Source organism: Rattus norvegicus, chromosome 7 (genome assembly GCF_036323735.1).
Source record: "Rattus norvegicus strain BN/NHsdMcwi chromosome 7, GRCr8, whole genome shotgun sequence".
Lineage (NCBI taxonomy): Eukaryota > Metazoa > Chordata > Mammalia > Rodentia > Muridae > Rattus > Rattus norvegicus.
In genome coordinates this window covers 95,741,738-95,769,596 of record NC_086025.1, presented here as the reverse complement: position 1 = coordinate 95,769,596, position 27,859 = coordinate 95,741,738, and the positions used below count along the sequence as shown (strand labels likewise).

General features: G+C 41.6%; 1 long non-coding RNA gene across 1 annotated transcript in view; it reads right to left on the bottom strand.

Annotated features, from left to right (window-relative positions):
- Window positions 1-290: 290 nt before the first annotated feature.
- Window positions 291-27,859, bottom strand: part of Pvt1 (Pvt1 oncogene) — a 223,391-nt gene continuing 195,822 nt past the window's right edge. Inside the window, exons 4-7 of the long non-coding RNA NR_185124.1 lie at window positions 9,449-9,581; window positions 9,126-9,320; window positions 8,019-8,114; window positions 291-2,149 (exon numbers count right to left, since the gene is read on the bottom strand). This is a non-coding gene — a long non-coding RNA (Pvt1 oncogene). The remainder of the gene's footprint in view (window positions 2,150-8,018; window positions 8,115-9,125; window positions 9,321-9,448; window positions 9,582-27,859) is intronic.

The following is a 27,859-nucleotide window of genomic DNA, read 5'->3' as shown; positions in this document are numbered from 1 at the left end:
ATACAGAACTCCTGTGTTCCAATTAGAAGCCCATAAAGGGTAAGCTGATTCTATTCATTAACCACCAATGACGAGAATGCTACTTAGACTAAGACTGTTCAAAGATAACTAGGAACAGAGAAAGAGAGATTATCTAATCAGTGTACGGTTCATTCCATCACCTACATAGCATCACCAATGTATCATTTCCAGACATTTCTCCATCTCTGGTCCCTGTCTTCAGAACATATCCAGAACTGTTCAAGATGTGGTCTCAAGGCTGATTTCAAAGGTTCTCAAGAAATGCCACATTTAAAACTTTGTCAAAATATTTTATTGAGCTTTATAACTTGGTAAAGCACCCAATGCAGAATAGTCGGGATTCTGTAACCAGTATGACAGTGGAATAATGGCTCCTTTATCACTAGGTTTATATCCTGGTGAAAAAATGCTAACATTTAGTCTACAACAAAATGACTTAGGGACAGCAAAGAAGGAGAGCACACTTTAGAGGTTGGGCACAGAAGGCCTGACTGGAAATTGACATCCAAATACTGATCAGAATATAATGAGGACAGAGCAGAGAGTTATGCGGGAAAGAATTTTCTAGAAAAGGGAGTTGCTTCATGGAAAGACTGAGGCCAGAGTGTACTCAGGGAATCTGTGACATAAGAAAGCCAGGCGGAGAGTAGTGTGAACAAGCAAGAAATTGGCAGGAAAAAATAAGCCACCACCCACACACAGAACACTGTATGAATCTAGAGATTTTACTCTAAGTAAGATAGAATTTCAGAGGACACTTGTGGCTGAAGAATCCCCATCATTTGGTGCTCACTTTTAAAGGATCCTAGCTGCTGAAGAAGGAAGGTAGGTCAGACAGAAGCAGGAAGGTTGGGTAGGAGAGTGGTTCAAAGGCAAGGCCTCCTTTCCTTGGGTGTTTCTGAAAGAAAGGATAAGTGAATCGGAAGGGCCCACATTCAACAGGAACTTTCCAAATGTGAGGTAGGATTCTTTGGCAGAATTTTTTTTTTAAATGGGCACACATACTAGTTGGTTCTTTAATCCCATGATCAAGAACTATTTTGAAATAATGCCTACTCGCTGGTCGATTTCTAGTGACCTCTCTGGAGCCTGGCCATTTGGTGTAACAGAAAGTAACATCCCAAATCACACCTGCTGCTTCACACATGCTCAGCAGTCTGGTTCCTCGCTACACAGAAAGGGCAGAGAGCCCAAGCACTACTCTTCCTCCCATCCCTCTACCTCTGATGAGAAAGAGGAGAGGAGATGCAAAAGAAAAGGCCACCAGATGGAAAGACCCTTACAAAAATGAGCTTCAAAAATTCTAGAGCCTTCCAGAAGCCTTGTCCAGAGAGACTTGAATCTATTTGCATGAGTTGCTTTGGGTATTTTGGTCATCTACTGACATGATTTGGTGGTAGCAACCCCTTCTTTTTCACAAGCCAGCATTCACTAAGAGGTCTTTTGTGTCAAAAAGAAACTACTAGTGTGGGTGTTTTGAGACAGTTTGGGGGGGCATTTCATGCTCCATGGGCCCCAGTAGTGAAGGGGTCAAGGTTCTGCTTAAAGACCACAGAGGCTTGAGGATGGATCAAGAAGCAAAAGAAAGCCTACAAACATGGCTGCTTTTCTTCTCAGTCCATTTGCCAACACCTTCCACATCCGCTTACTGTGAGTCCGGCAATGTTCCAACCTTTTTGTAAATATTTAGTCAGTTAATAAGATTGACAATCATGACTTCAATAGTGCCACTGTCCCTCATTCAGGGTTCAATTTACATTTATTGAGCATTACACAGATGAGCAAAGGAATTCATGAAGAAGCTAAGACACTTATCTGCGGTTCCATAGATTATTTTAGGTTGGAACCCCTGGAGCTCTGGCTGCCCCTTGCTGTGCAGATAATTTGAATATCTATTAGAAATGCTTTTAGCTACAAGTAAGAGACTGCTCAAAATAAACAAATGTAAACAATCAGGAATTTTCACCAAACAAGAAATCTGGAGGTGGTCTTAGCCCCAGATGATGGACTATCCCATCAATAATTCTGTCAAGGATCCAGCTTCTGTTCTTCCATTCTGGTTTCCAGTTGTGTGGTTTATCATCACCTCATAGGTTTAACATAGCGATGGCCTGCACCTCCAGGTGACCTATATATGGATCAAAAATCAAAACAAACCCCATCAATTCATACATTTTTATATTCATTTCTTAGTATACTTAGATTATATTGAAATTTTAAAAACGCATATCACAATGTAAAAAGCCAGCAAGATGGCTCAGTAGGTAAAGGTGATTGCTTCTAAGCCTAACAACAATGTTTGAGTCCTGAAAGTCACACAGTGGAAGGAGAGAGTCACCTCCTGCAACTCTACATACAAGCCACGGCATGCACATGCCAATGCAAATATGAACACAGGCACAAACACACAATGGATTGTAAGAAATATTTTTAATGTACAGGAAAGTCCGTCTTGAAACTTAGGAACCAAAACAACCCAAAATTTAGGAACTTAAATTTAAAAAAAAAAAAATGGTGAAGGAGAGATCTGAACAGATACTTCACTAATGATACATGGAAGGCAAATACAACATAAAAACCTGTTGCCAAGGAAACACAACTGAAAACAATATGGAGATTCCACTATGCAACCCATCTAGCTCAAATCTAGATCATCAGTACCACCAAACATTGGCAGGGACCTGGAGCTACAGGTATCTCCTGGACCCAAGATAGACTTGGAACTGTGATCCAGCTATCTCAGATGGGATTATAGGTCTACATCATAGGACTGGGTAAACTTTGTTTTCTTGATTTGTTTCTAGGGTTAAACCTAGGGTTTCAAGAACACTAGGTAAATGCTATATCAGAGTTACCTTTCTAGGTGTACCATAAAAACTCAGTTCACTCCTAGTAGGAATGATAATTTATTTTGGATAAAAGTCTGGCAGAACCTTCAAACTAAACATAACCTTATCTAAGATTAAGAAACTAGCTTCCTTAGTATTTATAACATGAGCTGAAATTTTAATCAAACATAGATGTTTATTAGCTTCACTTCTTAAAGGTGAACATGGATGGATGTCAACTCTGGCTCATTTAAACTGTAAAATAGAAATCAATCCTTCTCAACTCATCAAAGGACATATTAAAGAAGTCATATGCAAAAGGCAGGTTTGAAAAGGTTACATGCTATGTGACTCCAACCATGTGATAGTCTCAAAACTACACAACCATAGAGATAGTAAAAGGAGCAGTGGTTGATAAGAGTTAAAATATGGGAAAGAGGTATAAATACCCAAATAACAGGGAATTTCTAAGGCAATGAAAGATGGTGGATTTACAACACTATGCATTGATCAGTCTCCATAGTCCCACAGGGCAGCAGTAATGATCCCCAGTATGAGGACCCTCTGATCACCCATAAGGTATGTACTATAGTACAAATTTTAACAAATGTACCACTGTATTGCAAGATAATAGTAATATTTAGTAATAAGATAAGATAGAGTGAGGAGTAAGGAAACTGAGAGAAAATTCACTGGTTTGTTGTTGTTCTTTGTTTCTTTTTTTTTTTTTTCCAAAATAGGGTGTTTCTGTGTAGCCCTGGATATCCTGGAACTCTGGAGAACAGACTGATCTTGAACTCAGAGAACAGAGTGCTGGGATTAAAGGCATTTGCCACTAATGTGCACTTCTCAGTGGATTTCTTGATAAATCTATACCTATTCAGGAAAACAAGTTCACTAAAACACAAAAATATATACACTGTGACAACATTCGCATCCTTTGATCCAATGGCTCTACTTCTGTCACTATTTTTGAATTACAGAACATTCTAGAAAGAAAATTATATATACAGGAAGGAAAAACATTAGGAAGTTTCAGATTTTTTGCTAACAAGAATTTGGAAAAAATAAAATTTCAACATGTAACTGGCAGTTTATGGAATAACACAAGCAGTGATGGCAGATAACTTGGGATGGGAAAAATTAAATGATATCTATGTGGGTTTGGGTGTGGAGGGGCTATAGAATGGCAGCCTTCAGTTATATAGAACAATTGTTTGGATATTATAAAGGACCGTGGGATTATAAATAACTTCAATGCTTTTTGGTTTCTTGCACTTTCAATATCCTTGCCAGATATGTGTCCATATATTGGAGGTCTAGGATGTGGAGAACAAAAGGAGAGAAAACAAGAATGGGTAGTGAAGCTGGGAAGCTTATGAATAGCAACACTCACCCCCATTTTTAAAGAGGTGGGGGGCAAGGAACCCTTGCTTTTCATTAAGTTTAACAAATTAGGGAGAAATTAGTCACAAGTGGAAGGTAGATGTCAGGGGACTGCTGATGTGAAACTGAAGCGAACCACCTGAAGTTCAGATGTTTGTTGGGGACAAAGCGAAGTCTCCAGATGTGTGTCCAGCATGCAAACATCAATAGGAAGTGGACCTCCACTGAGTTTGAAGGATTAATAATATGCTTACTGGTCCAGTCAACCTGTAAATCTCTACTTCCTAATTCCTTTCAGGGGACCTGCAGTAGGGAAATACATGAGAAATACAGAGAAAATGAAAATCTCTGCCTTTAAGTGTAATCTATTTATCTATCCACAGAGGGAGAATAGAACAGCTGGTGTCAACCAAGCTCAACCAGTGCTCTGGTGTGTGCGTGCGTGTGTGTGTGTGTGTGTGACATTCCTCAGAAGGGAGGAGTTTTTATAAGATGAATTTAAGAGGTCAAGGGATTTATGTCTGAGACTTCCCTACATCAAGCTTTTCCCATGAAGGATCTGTGAATCATAGGGTAGGTTGATTTATTTTTGCAAGTTTACCAGTTGTTAATATACACGGTATAAGGGCTGAGAATATGGAGTAGGAGGAGACAAGTAGGATCTGAATCAACATACAAGATATTTGAACACATGCTGTTGTGCAAATCAGCTATTAACAGCAGCAAGAATCCAATCATTCTCTAATTCATAGCCTCAATTGGCCAGGTACACTTTGCCAATGAAATCGTCTCCATCCCCTTTGTTCCCATTATGTATATATCTCTTCCAGTTATCTGTAATTCAAAACCTCGATAGTTATGCTTTGTGACAGGGTTTTGCACTGTAATCCAGGCTTGTCTGGTTTTCTTCATCTTCCTGCCTCTGCTCCCAAGTGATGCAATAACAGGTGTGCCCTATCACACACAGAAAAATTATGATTTGTTCTGTTTTGTTTTTCCCAATTAGAAAGGGAAAGGAATAGGTAGAGAGCCAGTTGCATAGCGTGCTTTCCAGCGTACCCAAGTGTTAGGAAGCAGAGGCTGGAAGAGGTTGAGCTGTGTGTTCATGGCATCTGTGTACAAAGAAATATACGTGCTCATTCTGATAGAAATCTGCTCAACCCATGGAACACACAGGCAAAGGGATGTTCAGGAGTGGAGGCACACAGAACCCTCAGATATCACAGTTACAACTCCTATGTCTCTCTCCTTCCTCCTCAGTATGGCCTCTTACTTGCAAACACATCATTTATAGACTAAGGGCCAGAGTTTTCCTGACACATGGCAAAGCAAGCCTTTCCTGACAATGCAACCCACTTTAGGCATATGAAGAACTGCCAGTGACCCTTGTGGTCCTTAGCTACATAGACGGGGAATACCCCATAGCTTATATTTCAGGATAGAAAAGCCTACCCATGAGTCATAGTGGTTTAGAATTTCCTCTGGGCCATTCTTGTGGCTCTCTGAAGGGCTTGGGATGTGTCATAAAGGCCTAAAACACCTGAAGATTCTCTTGTGAAACAAGACCTCTTGGGCTTTGGTGGTCTCTCAAGTCTTGTCATAGATTCAGGAAATGACCTATCAGCAGGTGAAGAGAGATTAGAAACACAAAGTGAAATATTCCCAGTGGCTGTGGTTTTAAACTTTTGATTTTATTTTGCAAGATACTTTGCCCTTCACCATACCAGGCACATATGGGTCCTGTCTTTGAATTTTTACATGTATGTGTTTAGTATGGAGTGACTATGGAAGCCAGAAATAAGAGAATGACTCAAGGGAGGGAGACGAGCAGAGCATAGGCAATATGAAAGCAGAATGGGGGAATAGCAAGAATAAAGATATAAGCAGAGATGGGGTGGGACATGGGGGAAATGAAGAGGCAGGAGAGTTGACAATTAGCAGAAACAAGTATATGCAAAAACCATTTGGAAACCTACCACTTTGTAAGTCAATTAGAAATAGAGTTAAAAAATTTAAAGGGATATGGATAAAAACAATGGATTGCTAAAAACATCATGAGAGATGTGAGATCCAACATTATGCTGCTTGTTAAGGAAGCTCTTGACATTGCTACTGGCTGCTCACCAGAACTAGTTAATACCATTGCTGAAGATATCATATACCTCAGTTATGAGATAAAGAGAAATCAAGCTGGAAGTGAGGTGGAAACTTGCTTTCTGTTGATACCTTTCATGTGCTGTGGAAAAGTGCTGTGCAAGCTGATGAGAAAGAAAACTCTTTTATCATCTTTGACCCCAATGAAACTGCCAGTTAAGATGCACCCACACAGTACAATAGTGGCATGGCTGATATGGTGGTAAGCAACTACTCCCTGACTGGACTTGAAATCTGCTTTACAGGACGTCTATATCACTCAGGTCTTAGGCTACACAGGCAACTTTACTACAATTATTTAAAGTGATATAGAGTCAAGTTGCTTTTTAAGTGTGCATGCACACACACACACACACACACACACACACACACACACAAATAGACAAATGTTATGCCTGGCCTTAATCAGAGAAGTTTCTCTTAGCAATGAACTGTGGAAAGTACAGAGATTCCTGGTTCTAGAGGGTGTTGAGAATACACGATGGTTGAGTACTCCCTAGAATTACAACATTGTCCCCCAAGGCTCAGAGAATGTCACAGAAGATGCCATGAAAAGAATGTAAAGCCAGAAAATACAGAAAAGAGTTGTGAGTGCTATTGTTTAGCACAGACATTGCCATCATGACTGCACAACTGCTGTGGTTGCTTACTCTGGCCCTTACAAAACTGGGCTTATCAGTCTATCATGGATAGATGACTCACTCTAAGGACCATATCCCACCCTGCTGAAATAATTGGATGCCAGTAGACTCCAGGAGAAGAGCAGACAATGCCTTCAGTCATAAACACCCACAAGTGGGTTCACCAGGCTCCAGTGGATGGTTAGAAATTTGTGTCTACACAGACGGAAAGACAAAGTGGGTTAGAATCAAAACAAAAGGACATAAATGTGAGAAAGGAATACAGGAAGGAAGGAGGGTGACACGAGTGGGAGACACGTAGGATGGAAACAAGAGTAACTAGATTGAAATATATATAGGTTTGCCAAAACTAAATCAACCACACAAAACTTCTTTATAAATGATGGCAAAATATTTGGAGAAAAGAGTAAAATACAGAGGCACTAGGCCACAGATTATAGTAGATTGTTTGTGGCACTAGATTGGGGTACCTTTCCTCATTCCAGTACATAGTGGAGGACAGTTACTGTTGTGTTCTATATGGAATCCCAATGACACTACTGAAGTTTGAGTATTCTGCCTAATACTTGAGACCACTATGCAGATGAAAATATGTGGTCTAGGGAGAGGACGTTATCATAGTTTACTTAATTTGCTGTTCACTATTATGGAATAGGTGGGGCCCAATGCCCTAGATTTAGGACAAGTGATATTTGCTCTCTTTGGCAAGTCTCACAATTTTGCCTAATTCTGTGGACTTTTTTGGTGTAACCCCCAAAGTAGTTGGCTGATTTTGATGAAATGTGGTGTGGCTACTATAAAATACACTGCGACAAGCTGGTCAAGTTATCAAAAGGAAGACATCTGGAAATAGAGTGGCTCAAAATACAGGTGAAAAGTTTGAGGGGCTGGAGAATACCTCAGTTGATAAACACTTGCCTTACAAATATCACAAATTAAGTTTGATCGTCACGACCCATGGAAAAAATAGGTATATGGTGATACCTACTTTAATCCAAATGTCAGGAGACCAAGACAAGAGGATCCGTGTGGCTTTCTGTCCAGCCAGCAAAACTAATTGACAAATTCCAAGCCAATGGGAAACCTGTCACAAAAACAATAAGATCAACAGTGCTTGAAAAATAGCATCCGTGATTAGCATCTGGTGTCTCCATACACCAAACACATATACATGTATACCACACACAATTTCATTTGGTTCAGATGAGAGGTGGCAAATCCAGTTAGCATGATAATAGTTTGTATTAGCTAAAGAAAGGGGGAAAGGGGACTTCTATATGTCAGCAGGCTCGGCAGACTGCTTTGTGGAAAACATACAGCAAGGCAGTCTGCTCACAAGTCGGCGGTTCTCTGTGTGGATGTATACATAAATACAAATGAAAGGCCGGAGGAAAATGTGCTCCAAAAGGATGACACAATTATTCCTCATGCAGAGATGAGGATGGGGCAACAATCAGCAAAGATACATTAAAAGCATCTCCACCTTCTTGGAAAAATTCTGGGTTTCTTACTCTCAAAGGAACACAATCATTCAGTATTGATATAATAAAATACTGGCTTTTTAAAAAGGAAAAAATACAAGTCATACTTTGAGGATTCATTCACCCATCTATCCATTCATCATGCAAACACCTACTCTGAGGGAGGCATGTGATGTGAAACAATACAGTCCTGGTCCACAAGCTGAGGTCTAAACTTTTGGGGAAAGAGAGCATGAACTAGGCTACCTAAGTAGCTGCTTAAGAGTTAAAGAAGATAGAGGTAAGAAAACGAAGAAAGTGATCCCAGGGCAGAGATGGCTCAGAGGGTATTTTACTTGAAACACCAAGAGAACTCTTACTTTGACTTGGGATTCTGAAACAACTCATGGGAAGTGTATGAAAGTGATGGGTTTATACACCTCCAAATAGTGAAACCATAAAACATCTTAACTGAATTACCTAAAGCTGAAATTGAGTGCAAATCATGCTTTGTAGCCATAGCTATAATTACCCTAATGGGATCCTTTGAAGATGGAGGCAGTTCAACGAGCGAGTTCAATTGAAAGTAAAATTTCCAGACTAATGTTCCATCCAACTAAACTGAAAGATGATACCTGAGAACCCTGGAGAAAGTATTGAATATGGTGGCAGATGCCTAAGCAGGGGAGGGAAAATGCCTTCTTCACTCTTCTCCAGGTTTCTAGGCCCCTTTCCCAGTTTCAGGAATCTTCTATGTCTTCTGCAAAGAGCATCTCGTTCTCTTAGGGACAATATCATGGCCGGATCTATCACGTGAGCAAGTCTGTCTCCTACAGTGGGGAATAAACTTAAAAAAAGAATCCAAGCGTAGAAGGACAAGAGAAAAGAATATTGGCAATCCAATATTTCACTTATTATAATCTCTGGACACATTGCATTCTGGGAGGTAGATACTTACCTACCAGCTCTGGAGAAATCAGCTGTCTTAGAGAATTGCCTCAAACATGAAATGAAGAGGTCTATCCTTGCTCTTTATCATCTGTGTGACATCCGCTGAGTTACTTGGCATCTCTTAAATCAATGCTTCTCACCTGAAAAAATTAAAACAGGAATACCGTTACCATCACACATCCCAGGATACCAAGGAAGTGGAGCTGTGAACACTGTCAGTTGGTGCTCTAGACAGTGTCAGACAGTACGTGAGGAGGGTTGAGTAGGATGACCAAGGGCCTCACTTGACACCCAGAATAAGTCTGTAAACCAGCAGCATCCTTGAAGCATTGGAGCCTTTTATTCACCGAATTCAGCTTGGCACAGGAGGTATTTAATGAGTTCTCCTGTGTCTGATATGAGTCCTCCCCCAGGTATATGGTTCTGTATCAGGGGATTACCAGAAACATCAGTGTTCATGGACAATGGCAGAGATTTGTGTGTGTGTGTGTGTGTGTGTGTGTGTGTGTGTGTGTGTGTGTGTGTGTGTGTGTGTGTGAAAAATAGGTTGCTGAGAATGAATGCATTTTCTTGCTGAGGAGAGTCAAGATACCAGTTGCTAGAATACTTTGCCTCTTAATAACCAGAATCAGTAGGATGCTTAAAAGCTCAGCTCTGGAACCAGGTGCTCTGGGCTTTAATTGTGGTTCTGCTAATCAGAGCTGTCTGGTATTTAGAAAGTAGACTCCTTCGAGCCTTTCAGTTTCTCCATTTTTTAAAAGATGATAAACCATGTCTAATATTTGGAGGTATTCTAAGTTAATAGCATTATTAATCCACTGAGTACTTGAAGTACACCACTATTATCTGTGGTATATGAATAAAGCCAAGGGATATCTCTGTGAGGTTACTTGCTTAAAGCCACCCTGCCAGTAAATGCCAGAAGTGAAATTCTTTTTAGCTGGGTCTTGTGGATGCCAAGCAAGTACTCTGCCACTGAAGCAGGTTTCACAGTCTGGAAGCAGGTTTCTTAGTGGAACCTAGGTTTTGCCATGACACAGACAGGCTCATGGAAGATTGTCTGGAGACTTCTATGAGAACATAGCAATGAAACTGTCACCAACCCACCTGGCAGAGAGCAAGTATTCAACGAATTTTAACAATTGAGTATCACTTAAAAATTAGTGGTTTTCCCCTTTAGTCAGACAGAAAATGCAAGGATTACCAGAGCATCCATGTGGTAGGTAGGAAGTGAAAGCAGCTACCTGCAGAGATCCTAGCCCCTGACAGGTGTTTTTCCCTACCTGTTGTGGCACAGGGCCAGAGCTGTGGTGTTCTGCCCTTGAAACTTTCTGTTGCCTTCTCTCATTGGGAACATGCAGAAAACTCAACTCAAACAGCTAGGGCAGGAACAGGTGTGACATTTGACTGGTGTGAAGAATTTCTAAAGAACATTAGGTTTCTCAAATGAGCCAGCCAGATCTAATTGCACATGGTAATGGGCAGGTACCAGTTAACACGTCACTTCTGAACTCTGAAAATGGTTAATCATACAGATCTGGGGATGATTGCTTTCACAGACCAGCAGCGTGTGCCTCAGAAGTTGGCCACAGTGAACAACTGATGGAGACCACTGGTTACTAAGTAGCCAGTCACCTCTGCCCACTTGTTTATTGAAAGAGTTCCCGTTCTCTATAGGTTTGGCACAGAGACAATTTAATAATCAGAAGAGTGAACCCTGGTATCAATCAGCCACAGCAATCCTGTCATCTCTGATGAGGACTGGTTCGTAGGACACCTGACACAAGATACACAATAACACAGATTAGGTGAAGTCTATAGGGAATTTCCAGAAAGGATGATCTTCTCTAAAAAAAAATAGTGTGCCTACCTGATATTTCTTTTCACTAGAGATTTTTTCTTTGGCAAGTAAAATGTACAACACAAGAACCAACCCAGGGCCCTGACATGATCATCATGGTAAATGCACATCTTATCACACCAGGTGCTGGTGAGGCCATGGGGAAACAGAAACCACTGAGCACGGCTGATGGAAGTGTAAGTACAGTCATTCTGGAAGAGTACGACAACACTCATGAAATGAAAGGTGGCTACAAGTTATGACTCATCCACCTCACTGTAGGCTCTGCAGCAGGGAGATGCTCTCAACAGTCCCCACCATGGGGATAGAGTTCTTATCGCAAAACTGGACTCAGCTTCCCAGCATCCATCAACAGAAAATAGAAGAAGACAGGAGAAAAATGTTAGCCAAGACCAATGGCTGATAAAGGTAGGTCTCTCATATGAATCCAGGGTACCCAAAGCACACAAACTGAATTACTATGCATTAGAATAGTTCATTGGTTAGAACCTTTGTCCTCTGTGGGGTAAGGTTGAAAAGTAGTGAGAACATTAGGAGGTAGGAGAAGGACCACAAATGTCATTCCAATCATTTCACAGCAGCTGAGGATGCCTGCTCTGAGCCTGCACAGGATGGGATCTGTCACCAGCTACTGATGGGGGCAGGAGGGTCTCATGAGGTCTACCTCTCCTTGCTGAAATCCTGGCTACTGATGAATTCTCAGGGAGGAGAATCATTATCTTCAAATGTGAACCTATTGGTCAACCAACAGCATGATAGTCCCATATCTGTGGTTACTCAGATGTCCAAGATTAAATAGGGTGCCACAAAAGAAAACAAAAACAATAACAGCAAAAAACATAAGAGAAAGAACCTGGGGGTGGGGAGGGAGAGGAGAGTTCATACGGATAGGAAGAAGATAAAAGAAGATGGAGTCTTGAGCAATGAGAATGTATTATATACATGAATACAATTGGCAACACAATTAATAACAAAATAACCGGTTACAAGATACACCCAGAGCTGTATCTCCCAAGTGATTCAAAATGTAGTCAACTTGACAAGGATGAAACAAGACGATAGTTCTCCGTGGCCCACACTGATTTATACACTTTCCTCAAGTGATGGTTAGTTGGAAAGGCCAAATTGTCCTGATTTAGTCGTTATACATGACAGTACCAAATCACATTTGAACTGGACCAGCCATAGAATAAAGAGGCTTGACCTGGAAGGTGGAAAGCATAGGGGGCTAGACTACAGAAGAGATGGACATATGATTCTTAAATGACTGCTTCTTTCCCTTTCTACTCCCTAACCAGCACACCAACAAGCTAACCAACTCTGAAAACGGGCTTCTCAAGTGCCTGACAATGCTAAGATGCCTAGTAAGAGATTGCCAAATGGAAGTCATTTCTGAAGTGTATAATCTAGTTAGGAAGTCAAGATTTCAACAAGAGTAAAGTTAGGTAACTATGGAAGAATGAAGTATAATAAGACAAGATTGTCCACGGTTAACCTAGTGTGGGCCCTATATGGTCTGTGCACAAGAGATCAGGGTCACAGTGTGTTTTTGGGGAGAGTCCTCTGAAAGCCATATTTCAAAGAGCCATAGGTTGGAGAGTATGTAGCAGAAATCATAAATGATGAATGCCTGAGGGGAGATGGGCTTGATTCTATGGGTTCAAAGCAAGCAACTTCTAAAATAACTGAGTCCTGGGATTAGGGGTATAAGGGTCTAGATGATGAAGATTCTGAAAGCCAGGCAGAAGATTCTGACGTGGAAAACAGAAGTAAACAATGCATACAGCTGTACGGCTGAGAGCCAAGGGTGGGGAGATTGGATCTCAGCAGAGACCAAGGCACCCACTCCCCACTGTTTTTCCAAAGCTTAAGCAGGGAAGGAGTCATGAGGAGCCAGAAAAGCCAGAAGTTCCTGGTGACCTCTGCAATCATCACCAATCTATCCTGCAGACACCAGAAGATACCTCACAATTCTCTCCCTCTCAGTGTAGCCTCAGGTATCACTGCATCCCAGCAAGCTTCCTGGATCATCACTAGCAAACTGAAGGCTGAAACCTACAGCCATCAAAGGGACAAGGTCTGAAGGGACCAGGGGAGACAATTTAGGATGACTAATACATTCTGGGAGTACCCAACAAATTGAAGATCAAAAATCCAGCTGTGTTGTAGCTTCTAGGCAAATATGACTCTGCGCCCATTCTAAAAGGGACAACACGGGTTGCAAAACCATGACTCATAATCTGTTGAGCTCCACCTCCATCCTCAGAAAACAATGTCCACTTCCACCTAAGGTCAAGTTCAAGATCCTGACTGGCAAGAAGAGTTTCCGATACAGCACTGGGCAATGCTTAAAGATTGAGTCCCCACTGCCAGGAACCTGTACCAAGGGAGGAAATAACAAAGTCCCTCTGCCTAGATGTTTGCTGTCACTAGGCCCACCTTTGATCAGTGATTGACAGACACCGTCTCCATCAGCTAGTTTTTTTCTGTATAAGACTGGGTCTCAGGTATCCCTAGCTGGTCTGAAGCTTGCTCTATAGTTGAATAACTATGATCCTTCTGCTCGAATGCTATAGTAATGTACCATGATCAGTTTATGCATTGCTAGGGATCAAACCTTAAGCTACATATGTCTGTTAGATGGCCATCCTGTCAACTGAAACATATCCCTTGTCCTGAGAGCAATCTTGATTCATCCAGAGGACATAGGTGTTTGTCTAATCTTTTTATAAATCTGACAGATCAAATTGTATATATCAAGAATGATACAATGCTGTGGAGTATATTAATTATGAAATGATGAAATCTACCTAGTTAACATACCTATTACCTGACATGGCTTTCATGTTTGTGGAAAGAACACAATATTCATTCTCTATGTATTTTTCAAGACTTCAATATAACTAAGAACTATAATTCCATATACCATAAGTATAAATTCAAGAGAATTTATTCCTCCTATTGAATTTTGTGTCCTTTCTTTTAAATCAATATTACACAGATTTCTCACTCTTCCAAACAGTCCACATTCTGGTAAACACCATTCTATTTTCTATTTCTGTAGACCAACTCTTTCCTAATAATTTCTGAGTAAAAAGATGTGATGTTGGTCTTTCTGTACCTAGCTCAAGATGTGAGTACACATGAACACATACATTTAACACACACACATACATTTAACACGCGTGCGCGCGCGCACACACACACACACACACACACACACACACACACACACACACAGAGTCATGAACAAATGCCTTTAAGTCTCTGTACAGGTTAGAGATGCCAGTGACCAGAATCATATAACCTTTACTACTTGCTAACTGCACTTTTCCAAAGTAGGTGGGCAGCAGACTCAAGGAGGTTAGCTAGGGAAAGAGAATGAACTGACAGATGTGTCCAGGGTGGTGCCATAGTGTATTCAACTGTGAGTACACTATGGGCAGGGGAAGGAAACCAAGACAAAGAAAAGATGTACCATTTGCCCAGATTCTAGGAAATCAAACTCCAGGATTTATCTCCAAAAATCCATGTGGAGAGGTCATAAAATACACCAGCTTTAAGTACAGAGCATAGAGAGGGGAAGTCTAACATAGAGAGAAAAGAGTCAATAAAGCTGAACTCTCAATCAGAGAGAACAAACCGAATAATTTCTTAATAACTGAATTCACAAGCAGTGTGTAAGTGATCTCTGGGGGGAAAGAAATCAGCTATAGATGAAGAACGAAGATACAAAAGCAAACAAACAAACAAACGTGCAATACTTCCTATCAGCTATCTGTACTATGATACTTAATACACAGCTTTTTCTAATCAAATACATTTTTTCTAGCCTATAAATGACAGAATTAATGCAATTCTATCCAAAATTATATAATACTGATTTTTTTAACTTGAATAATTAGGAGTGATGGCTCAGTCCTAATATGTGAATTTATGTCAATTCATAAATTTTTTGCATCTCATTTCTATTATGTTTGTTTCTTGCTGTCTATTTCTCTGCCATACATACATTTAGAGTTATTGTAGTCTGTAGAAGTTATCTTTTCAGCATATAGTTTTGCCTTAGAAAACACATGGGCAAAACAGAATTGGCCTTCTCAAACTCCTAGATGAAGACAAAGAATGTGTTGTGTATCAGTCATAGAAAATGATGAAAAATATTTTTAAACTTTGTTCCAAAGAAATGCAGCTGGGCTTTAAGAAGGCCCATTCCCTACTGCAGGAGGCGGCTCTCCAGTTCCCCATGACTTCTAGCAGGCAGCTCCTTGTTCACAGTGTGGAAAACAGCCTCTTTTGCTCCCCACTGGTGTTATTAAGGCTCCTATGGAGACATAGTTAATCATGCCAATTAAGAGCCTGTTTACACTTGGCCTCCACTGCCAGGCACAGGCCCTGTGTCTATGCAAAAGTGGGTAGGTAAGCCACCAGTTGTGTCTCAAGATGACTAAAGGCATGCATCCCCTCATAACTTTTTTCTTCAGTATTAAGTTTATGTTCAGTAAAATGTGCAGTTGAATTTGACATGTATTTACGGAAATGCATCAAACAATACAGAATATTCTCAACTTAGGAGGCAGCTTGCTCTTTTCCTAGTTTATCTTCCCTTTCAAAGAATCAACTGCTATTCCAATTTCTAGTTCCATTTAGTAATTTGGCATAAGTGAAAACTTCATACAAAATGGAAGCATGCTGTACCCTGAAGATGAGCGGGAATAAGGAACGAGAATAGGCAGTTCAAGAGAGATGGTAAAATACAAAGGCGCTCTGCCAAAGCCTGACAGATCCGCAAAGGCTCGTGCAGAGACACGCCCCACAGCCAACAACTGCACTCCTAGGTATGTGTATACTGTGATAAATGAAACAGAAGTCCATGAGAAAACATGCATAAGAACCTCTAAAGAAGTATGTTGTAAAACAAGATATAGTCACAAAAGGAAACCTTCTTCCACTGAAGAAGTTAGATACAAAAATGAGCACTGCAAAGCTATGCTAAGTGAGAACCCGCCCAAGAGTAGAATTTATGGAAAATGACTCCAGTGGCTCAGTCCACAGGAACAGGAAGCACCCCGATGAGGGCTGGTGAATAGGGAAGATGGAGGGAGGTTCAGGAACCTGAGAGCTAAAGGGCCCAGACAGTCTTTTTGAGGAAATGAATGTCTTAGGATTGGTAAATTCCATGGTATATGACTTCTGTCTAAATAAAGCTGTTTCAAAAGAACATGTTTGGAATCCACCCATGTGGAGACAGTGGTAATAGGTGGAGAAGCCATAGCAGTATTATTGCGGAGGAAGTTTAATGGGACAATTGCTTGGGATTGTGGCCTAAGAACTCCATGTCCCCAGGGAACAGAGCTGGCATCCAGTAAGGTCTCTTTCCCGTGAGAAGGCCCTGGGGTTTCTTGCCTTTCTCAAGGGCCCCTTCTTTTTCTTCAGCGTCAGCTAGTCCTGTTCTACCATTCCCTGTTCGTTGGCTTCTATTGTGAGGACAAACTGATGGCCTCTGTGGGTGTGACCCTGTGTTTAGCAGGCTATCTTATTAGAATGGGGAGGTGGGAAAAGGTCATCAGAGAGGGAGATCAAGAACTCTGTGGGGCAGTTTTGTGTTGTTGGTAATGCCATTATTTTGCTGTTTTGAGGCAGGGTCTCATATATCCAAGGCTGACCTTAAATTCCCATGGAGCAAAGGATGACCCTGAACTTCTAATCCTCCTGGATCTACCTCCTGAATGCCGAGAATATTTGGTTTATTTGGTACTGGGGCTCAGACCCAGAGCTTCAGTATGCTAGGCAAACATTCTATCAACTGTGCTATATCCAAGAGGGCAAGTTTAGATTCCCCCAGTCACTAACGAAATACTTCATCTCCTTCTGACTTACCTCAAAAGACCAATGTCCTGACCTATGGTTCAAAGATCTAAAACCCAGCCCTGGGAATATATCCAGGGCTATTATTTCAATTGTGTATGATTTTAGTCAATATCTTATCTTCCCCAGGCCTCCGGTCACTGATCTGTGTACCAAAGAATATGTTAACACTCGCATGATACAGACATGGATAAGTTTATATGGGCAGACTTTAAAAAAATAAAATAAAATGGGCTGAGAGTATTTGGGGTATCCATTTGGCCACTTGTGTTATACGGCAGCCAACAGATTTGAAAAAGGCAAGGTGCATTCCAATAGTTCTTTATTTATAGATCCTGAACTTCCTGTCTCAATTTCATGTAATTTCCATGCATACAAAATACTCTCCTTTTGATATTTTCTTTTGCTCCATGATTTAAATATGTAAGCCTTGTGAGATGGATAATACCCATAACCCTATGATTCAGGAAGAGCAGAGCATCCAGGCCATCCTGGGCTACCCTGGGCATGTGAGGCCAGCTTGAAATTCATGAAACCGTATCTCAAAAAATAAACAAGTAAATACTAAATATATAAATAAATAAACTTCTTTGTTGAAGGGTTGGATAAATCAGGCGACTGGCAATTCAGGGCTTGCAATACCTGGCTCCCAGGAAATGTTATTCCCTCTAACTACGGAGTCGTGACTGTATGTTGAATTGTGTGTTATAACCCTCATATCTCACAAACTTCGTCTTGTGGGGCATCTACGAGAATAACCATTGTTCATCACGGTGGTGAGGGGTCAAACATTCTAAAGGGCTGAACACTCAGAGAAATGGAATGTGTGGTGATGTAACAGAAACACACTCAGCAAAATCCAGAATATTTATCATGTACCTTTAGTGAAAAGCGTATTTATGACTATCGATATATTACATAGATGAGAGATGATAGAGTCACATACTATGTAGTTATTTAATTAGTTACCTTTAAATCACGCATATTTTTAGCTTTCCCTAAGAAGTAGTTATTGTTTTATATGAAGAGTTCAAACTGTTACACAGGCTTTCAATGTAAAGAGGCATTCTTGTTTGCTGTCTGTGGCCATGATAAACCATGACCCAAAGCAACTTGTAGGAGAAAATCTGTATCCTCTTATGGGTACAGTCCACCGTCAAGGGAAGCCAAAGCAGGAATCCAAAGCAGAAACCATGCAGGAACGCTGCTTGCTGGCTCACTCTCTGGCTCACGTTCACCTGGCTTTCCTACACAACCCAAGTCACCCTAGCCAGGGATGATGCTGCCCTCCCATGCCAATCATTGATCAAGACAGTCTATCTTGTTTTGAGATTGCCAGAGGCCAATCTAATCCGGTTCCCTCTTCTAAAGTGACTATAAGTTGTGTCAAGATAGTATAGGGTAACGAGCACAAGTGCTTTGACTGATAAGTTGGAATTTCTATGTATTAATTTTTCTCGGGCATCTTTTTGAAGGATCCGTTGCAAAGTCTGGAAGCATATTACACATTGGAGGCTCCTGAGAGATTGGACAGAGACATTCCTATTTTAGAAAGAAGGCTCGTCAGGCAAGTCATCATCCACCCAGGAGTACAAATCCTCCACTAATAAGGTACTTGCGTAGGAGACCACCAGATCACAGGAAGCTGTGCAGTCTCGCCCCATGACTTGAATGTGGGTTAGGCTTCTGCACCCTCATGTAACCAGCTGCTAAACAGAAGGATGTCTGGCATCCTTGTGGAGACCAGGAATTTGATTTGCAGCTGGGCAGAAGTTTTTTTTTTTTTAAATATATGCAAGGGAGGGGGATGTATAAACCTGTGTGGGAGCTGAGAGGATACGCATGAGTTCAGAAAACATCCTGCCAACTGCATCCCTCCCCATACACCAGATGGGAGAACTTAGTATCTAGACCCTTTTCTGAAAGACTGACAAGAAGGAATTTTATTCGTGATGGATGCTAAAATGCAGGGTAGGAAGCATGTTTACAAAGTGGAACATGGTACAGAGAAAGAGGGTGAGCTGCAGGCTGTCAGGCCACCATGCCTTGAAGGGAAAACACATGCCTTTTCATGTGTCTCTGACTGCAGACTGCACCCAGGCAGCCCAAGACTTTCTGGCTCTTGTTTGTAACCCCCAGGTTGAACTGTACATTTTAAATTGGATCCAATCTCTCTGTAGTACTTGTTCACACAGATTAAAGAGAAGTCTTTAGGGCCTCTTTGGCTTTATACTTCCGGCCTCTGCAGCAGTGGAAAGGTAAGGTGCTGGGGTAGCAGAGTGTCATTCCAGCTCTGTGCCCTTTGGAAAGTTCTTTGTTGTCTCCTAGCTTTGGGATCAATAATATCCCAGTGCAGCTGCAGGGACAGCAGTAGACAATCTGCTCAAAAGACAGCCAGGGGAAGGCCACAGGGAACTTACAAAGCATTTAGAAGCTATGCCATGGGGGGGGAGGCAGAGGAGCTTTGGTGGTCCGATTACTACTAGCTAGGATGGTATGCAGAGAGTGTTTGACTCTTACAGGGACGAAAGCAGGTGTGACTGAGCAAACAGGAAATGTCAGCATGCGGCACCCAGCAAGCTCATGCTTGCACATACGTAGAGCACATTAGATTTTCCTGGGGGAGAAATGACTAGGTGAAGGGGCAGAAGTCATAGGCTGCCAGGAGAGATAAGGCATGGCATGAATTTCCACCAAAGTTCCATTGAACTGTGGAATATTAGCTTCTCAATATAATTTTAGGGATAAAGGGCCTAGAGTAGACACGGGAGGAATTTATGTGATATCAAGATACAATAGAGTTCAGAGGCTTCCCAAAGGCAAGCCTGGGAGTCTCTTCTGTGGTTACTTGGTGGTGGGTAGTCTCAGGAAATCACCATTTAAGACTCCATTGAGCATGATCTCTCAGCCCTGACTTGAAAATTTTCTCAAAGTACACCAGGATGATCTCACAGTAAGGCAGGTGGGGACTTCAGACTGTGAGTGTATCATACATAGAGAAACAACCTTATGAATTATACAGTAAGTAAAATGAATATGCATGTACAATACATATACATCCCTATATATACTAAATGCATATGCACATATATGTGTGTATACTAATGCATATCCACATACATGCAAGCATGTACATTCCCCCACACACACCTTTTTCAGTTTTTTTTTAATACAAGCTCTATTTAATGCTAATATAAATCCATATGCCAAGTAAGGAGCCCCCAGGCATGGAAGATATGAGAGATTGGCCTAAGGGCACTTACTGATCAATAGCAGAGGGCGGATAGATAGAAAGACAGGCAGCTAGCTATCAGAACTCAAAAGTATCTGCTTGCTTTCTGGTGGCAATACTTTAAGTCCACGATGGAGCCACACAAGCCTGGGAACCCCTAGATCCTGATTCTCCCCTTCCCCTACTTATACCACCCTGAGTTCACCCAGGAGTGGTTAAGATATCACTACAGAATTCACACACTTGCCCCAAATCTGAATGTAGCCGTGCTGTAGTTAGCTACTCCACAGAATGCAGACAGCGAAAGGGTATCTATCACTCTGGCTGGATTTTGTTTTCTTGCCCCACGAAAGTCAGTTATTTCCTTCAAGTTGATATCAGTCAGGCCAGGAAGTTTCTTTTTCCCTGAAATCCATTGTGTGTGGGAAGATCAGAGGGTCTTCTGGCTGCAAGGACAGAGCCAGATCAAAATGGAGAGATAGAAGTTAGCTGTCCTGGCCTTGCTTTGTGGTCCCTCTGAAAAAGCTCAATTAGTCCCTAATCTGGTACAGTTCTACCTATCAAAGGACACCTGGAGCAACAGGACACCCATGACAACAATTACTCATGATAATTATCACCAATCCGAAGAGGCTCTGCTCTGCAACAAAGGCTAAAGAAGCTAAGACAGAGGCAAGTAGGGAGATTTAGAATGATGGCTAAAAATCTTGTACTACTTTGTCTCATAAATCCACTGCTTGTAGTCGCTGACAGACAAAAGACAGTACCTGTTTCCCAGCAGAGATCTCTCCAGTACAACAAATCCTTCTAAAAGAGGAGGCAGTGGGACCATCAGAGGGGACTCCACCTCATTTTCATGCCATAGATAAAATGTTAGGGTTTATAATACCAGGATGAATTGATAGAAATATAGTATTGTGTGGACCTAGTATGGGTTGTAGAAGCTAAAATAAAGTCCACCTGACAATGTCCATGATCTAATCCCTCAAACCTAAGAACATCAGGTCACAGAACAAATGCGCATTAAGGCTGTTAATTTGTTTAAAATAAGGAGCTGATTCTAGATGGTCCTGGTGGCCCCAGTTAAGATCAGAAGGGGCTTCAAAAAAAGAGGGAATGGCTAGGGATATAGATCGCTCAGTAGAGCGCTTCCTAATTATGCATAGAACCTGAGCTTAATCTCCAGCACTGAATAACTGAGCATGGGGTACACATCTGTAATCACAACACTATGGAGGTAGGAACAGGGAACAAGAAATTCAAGGGCATATGATAATTAGTGCTTATTTTTCACCCCTCTGTCAGCTGGTCGACTAGGTGTTGGCTGATGTAAGCAGGGCTTGTGGAAAGGTGGCTTTGCGTCTATATTACACTCCATCACCAAAGGCCCCTTTTTACGTGACCATGACAGTTACAAGAGAAAGCTTGCACACATTCCGTTCTCTAATTGGGTGATAAGGCCATACTCCCCACAGAGCACAAGAAGTCACATGGCCAAGTCCAAAGTCAAGGAATGAAAGTACACTGTATCCAAACATACTATGCCATCATGGAAAAGGCATGAATACAGTTTTATAGGGGGAAGGGAGTGCTACAGTATTGTAACCACCAGTTCAAGCTACCACAGATAATCAGTATGTTTTGTATCCCATGTTACAGATGAGGAAGCTAGAACAGAATCAATTATAACTTCACCCAAACCATATTAATAGTATATAAGAAGAAAGGTAGCATTAGAATTTGTGATGGTCACTGGGCTCCAACCTCCTAGGTAGCAATGAATAGCCTAGTAAGAGCACCAGTGGAAGGGGAAGCCCTGGGTCCTGCCAAGACTGGACCCCTCAGTGAACGGGATTGTTGGGGGGAGGGATTGTAATGGCGGGAGGATGGGGAGGGGAACACCCATAGAGAAGGGGAGGGGGAGGGGTTAGGGGGATGTTGGCCCGGAAACCGGGAAAGGGAATAACACTCGAAATGTAAATAAGAAATACCCAAGTTAATAAAGATTAAAAAAAAGAAGAAGAAGAAGAATTTGTGATGGTCAGTCTTAACTGTCAGCCTCTAAGTATCTCTACAGGGAATTATCTTGACTGGATTGATTTTGATTTGTTGATCCATCCAATGTGGGTAGCACCCTTGGGTTAGAGGCATGGACTGAATGAAAAGAAACTACAAACTCGCCAAAAGCGTCATCACTCTCTATTTCTTGACTATGGATAGAATGTGACCAGCTGCTGCCTCAAGTTCTCATTGTGATTTCCCTACTTTGATGGACTATAACCTTGAACTGTGATCTGAAATAAATTCTCTTTTTTAGTAAATTACTCTTGTCAGAGCACTTGTTTTTTAACGAAAGCAACAGGAGAAGAAGCTAAGACAGAAGGCAAGTAGGGAGATTTAGAATGATGGCGAAGAATTTACTTCTGCTAATGAGCAGGGTTAACTGTGTATGACACTGTTATTGTGTCTGTGCAGGGCGCATTGCTCTGGGCTGCAAAGATTCTCAGAAGCAAAGGAACAATGCTCCAAGAGGGAGCAAGCCAATGGAAAGGCAGCCAGCATGAACTGGTGCTTTCAGTGAGGCCACAGTCTCCCTCCAGGCCTGGGGCCAAGAAGGTTCCGTGACTTTCCAGGGATGATTGTACAGCAAGTCCAACATCCAGGCTGAGTCAGCTATCCGTGGCTATAATAGGGCCAAATGTGCTTCTTCCCCATCTCCAGGGGCTGAATCTGCTGCTAAGGCAGGCTGGTTTATAAGAGGCCAGCACCTCTGTTCCTTTGACAATTGGAGGCTAAAATGAGGTAATAAGGTGTGGAAAAGTTGAGGGAGAGACTGAGAGTCATGGACAGAGTAAGAGCTGTGCCCGAGCACTGGAAGGCGGCTAGAGAGAGAACCAAGCACTGGAGTGAAGTAATAATCCTCGGAAGCAAGCCTTACTGAGAAACTCTATTTCACAGCACCCAGTTGGAGTTCCTGGAAAGGATCAGAAGTCATCTCTAGGGCCTCTTTAGAAAACTCATAGGGCGGGAAAGCCAAGGGTAGGAGACAGCACCCGTCTTCACAACTGTCTGGAGGCTCAGAACAACCACAGAATCTAAAATACCCAGAGTCTTTTAATACTCTGGCTTGGGACAGGAGTCATCAAAATCTCTAAATAACTTGATCCTACAAAGAAAGTCAGTGGCTATTGTGACTTAAGGTAATGACACCATACAGCTGAATCAAAACACAGGGACTTCCCTCTGAGTCCAAGAGCAACTGGACCCTATCCCTTCTCCCTGTCAACCTGAATAAAGGTCATCCTATCCCTGGTAGCTTTCTCCCTCCATCTACTCTTACTTGAGAAGGATATGGCATCATTTTACTTAAACATGAAAATGCCTCCAAAAGGGCAGCTGACAGACATAAACAACCAGTACAGGATAAATAGCATTGTTCTCACATTGGCCAAGGCTCAGTGAAGTTAGCTTGCTCCCAATCACCAGCTAAAGAACCTGCAGTTCAACTCAGATCTGCTAGATTCCTGAACTCTACTTATGTTCTGCCAGGCTGCCATCTTTGCATCAAGTGCATAGACTGAGAGAGAGAGATGGGACAGTGGTCCTTTGATTCATGGATCAGCTACTTGCAAAATAACTGCTGCTGATAGTCTGATAGTCTACTAGGACACCATAGAGGGCTTATGAGCGAGCATCCCGGAGTCAACTTGATCTTCTGAACCTTGCTTTTACATTTCTCATCTGGACTGGAGGATGGAACGCAGCAGTTAACTTCTCTCCCTAAGGTGTTTCGTCTGAGAAAATGAATGCTGTAATACCAACTGTACTGAGACAGTCAGATGTGGATAAAACAATTCAGCGAGAAGAAAGAATTTACAATAGTTCCCAGCACGTGGGATGAAAACAGGGCTATCACATTTTGTTTTGTTGCTATGACTGCAATAGTCAAGATTGACTTTATCCTTTAAAAGGTTTAAATGTAATGGGGGAAGACAGGAGTGAAACAAAAGCTGCAGCATCAAGATGAAGAGTGGGGACTTCAGCATCTGTTCATCCCAGAAAGATCAATTTGAACATCATTCAAGCACAAGGGCTAAAGAATCCAAATGAGAGAAAGGTTACAGCATCCTGGAGGAACAGAAAATAAAAAGACATATTTTCGATGTCTTTTACACTTCGTGTGGGATAGCTTTACACTGTCTCATATCAGCCCTTGTCCTCACAGCTCTAGAAACAGTTGTCTTCATTTGGAGGAAGAAGAAAGAAAGTCTGTCACAGACTCCAACATCAGGTCTACCTAAATGAACTCCATTACAAGGCTAATGTCTACAAATCCAGGTTATTTAGGTTATGAAAATACCCTGCTGAACTTCAGTGTAGAATCAACCCTCATGGACCTGGGATTTAGCTTCCACTGATGGACCTAGATCTAAAACTCTGCTTATTGACCCGGCATTAGGCTTAGCCACAGAAACCTAAACTCTGAACTTATCCAAATGACGCCAGGTTCCAGGATGGCTCCCACAAACCCAAGACACAGGTCCACCTACCCAATTATCTAGACACCAGAGTATCCTATCCTATTTAGAGTTCCAGCAGTAACCTTACCAACAGACTTTACCGGCCAGCCCATACAAATTCTGGATGACTTTCTTTGCTAGAATACTTCTTTCTTTAAATGGACTCACATCAACATAGTCAGAGAAACGATTAAAGAAACAATTCTCAAGGAAATGGATATCCATGAAATACCTGACAAAGAATTCAAAATAACTGTCTCAAAGAAGTTCTGTGAACCCAAAACAATAGATACACTACTATATGGTATCAGAAAAGAGCACATCAACAAAAGTAAACAAAGACAAAAAACATTAGAGGAAGAAGCAAATAGAAATCTTAACACCAATGCACCATTACCAACCCGAAAGTTCTATAGGTAACTTCACCAGCATACTTGACCAACTAGGAAACGCAATGAACGAGTTCAAAGACAGGTCATCTCAAATGAGTTGAAAGCAATACAATAAGTGAACAGACTACAGAAACTTTCTATTACACCATCAAGTAAAACAGAGGAGAGGCTGGAAAAAGCTTGTTTAAAGAAAAAGCATCATGGAAAACATTTCATAAGCAGAAAGAGAAATAAAGATTAAGCTGAGTCCCACAGAATCCCAATCTGGTTATAGTGAAGAGATTTTTACTAAGACATTGTAATCGAAGTCTAAGAAACTATTCGGTTTCTTAGATGTCAGAAAACAATAACAGAAATCTAACTTATCATATACAGATGAACTGTCATCCAGAATATCTGTAGATTTATCAGCAAAAGTCCTGAAAATTAAAGGAGTGGGATGATATATTAAACATACTGAAAGGAGAACTGCCAATCAAATATCTGAAAGCTACCCATGAGAAATGGAGGGCGCAGGAAAGCCTTCCTAGACAACTGAAAGATGAGGGAGGTACTTATCTCAAGTCCTGTCTTAAAAGAAATGGTAAATGAAGCCTTCAATTGAAATAAAAGGGCACTAATAGCACAAAGACACATGCAAGCAAAACTCACAAAAAAAGTAAGAAATAGTCTAGCTCAGAAAAATACTGCAAAAAAGTCACTTTCCACTCAAGGGTACAAAGTGAGAGATAAACATACACAATAACTATAGCACTAATTATTTGCTAATATTCAGTAGTAGAGATTGTAACGCCAATAACGTAAAATGTGGTGAGCAAGGAAGTGCAGCTTTTCTTTAGGTAGTAGAAATTGTCACCAACTTAAAGCAGACTTTATGATAAGGTGCTTTATTCAACCTCATGGAAAACATCAAGAAAGATTCTACAGTGGATAGATCATCAGAGAGGAAGAATAGGTGTAAACAGCAACATAAGTAAATACATATTATTAAATCACAAAGGAAAACGTGTAAGCAAGCTGTAATGAAGTCGCCACGTAGCCAGAAATCAACGAAAGTGCAGCAGTAAGTACTGACCCCTCAGTGATTATGTTACAGAGAAACAAGTTAAATTAGCTAATTAATAAAGGATAATTGAATGATCAAAACAGGATCCAGTTATACTATCTATAAAACTACCTTGGCCCAGTCACGGTGATTCAAACCTGTAATCTCAGGAGTCCTGGAGTGAAGGAAGAGAGGCCAGGCTGGGCTAAAGGTTAAAATCCTATCTCAAGAACACAAAATAATTTTAAAAGGAAGAAGAGGAAAAAGACTATCGTTAAGGATGCAGAGAAGCTAAAAGGTGATTTGAGTAATGCCCAAAAGCTGGCAGAGAGGGGAGAAATATGCTCACAGCCACATAGCCAGCCCGAAGTGAAGACGGACTCTTAGCAGAGTCATAAGCTTTGGAAGCATAATGCAAAATGACAGGCTCAAATCAAACAAGCCAAGGAGAGAAAGTAGTAGTTGAAAGCAGAAGACATGAAACCTGGTTTTGAAGACTGACATGGATGGGGGCAGGGAGGGTCCAAGCTGACCAGGCTGGCTTCATGGAAGGGAAGATGTTGACGGGACCCATAAACACTGTGTCAGGAGTTGTGACCATAACCTGAAGCTGACAGAGAGCTGCTGCTTATATTTAAGTTGAAGAAGGGCATAGTCAGTCCTAGGCTTTCAATATCTGGGCTTGATCATGGAGAAGGGATATGAGAGATGTCAAAATTGAGGATGACAAGAAAACCCAGCAAAGATAAGGTCCAAGATCAGAGAGAGAAGAGACAGAAGGGAACAGAGATGGAGGGCTACCAGGAAAGAAGCAGAGGCAGGAACTGCTGATGGGAAGAGGTCCCGGAAGACAGAAAACCACTTCTCTTTCCTTTTGATGAAGCAAGATTATTACTTGAGAGCAGAGCTGGACAGGACAAGACTTCCCAAAAAAATCAGGAAGGAAAGAACCCTGGTCATGTGCCTACAATACAAATTACACTCCCAAAGTCCGTGGTCAACTGGGCCTAAGATGGTGCCCCATCTGCAGAGAGCTTTTTTTCAGAACAGGTCTCTGGGGGGCCTCATACAGTCTTTTCCTTGAGACAGCCATGGACTTGAAACTGAGATCCCAAAAGCTAGTCATGGGAGAGATGGAAAGATCTGACAGCACTTCGTCATGCTATAAAAGAAAGAAACTGAGGCTTTAAGGGGTTCACTTAGCAAATAACACAAGGGATGGCAGGTTTAAAAGCCAGGGTCTTCTGTATTGCTTGAATTAGGAAAGGACCATCAGTGTGTCAGAGGAAGAATAAACTCCATTTCTGTCCTCTATCCTGTCAGTATCTCCCGATAGAAGGTATAAAAATCCCCAGTTCAACCACCCTGTGGATGCATCCACACAACTCACCTTCCAGGACAAAGCACAAGGCAGAGGGTTCTAGAAAGCCAACATTGGGAGAGCATAGAAGCTTCCAACAGCTTGGTTTTAGAAAGGACTGAGATACTCCTCCCTACAGA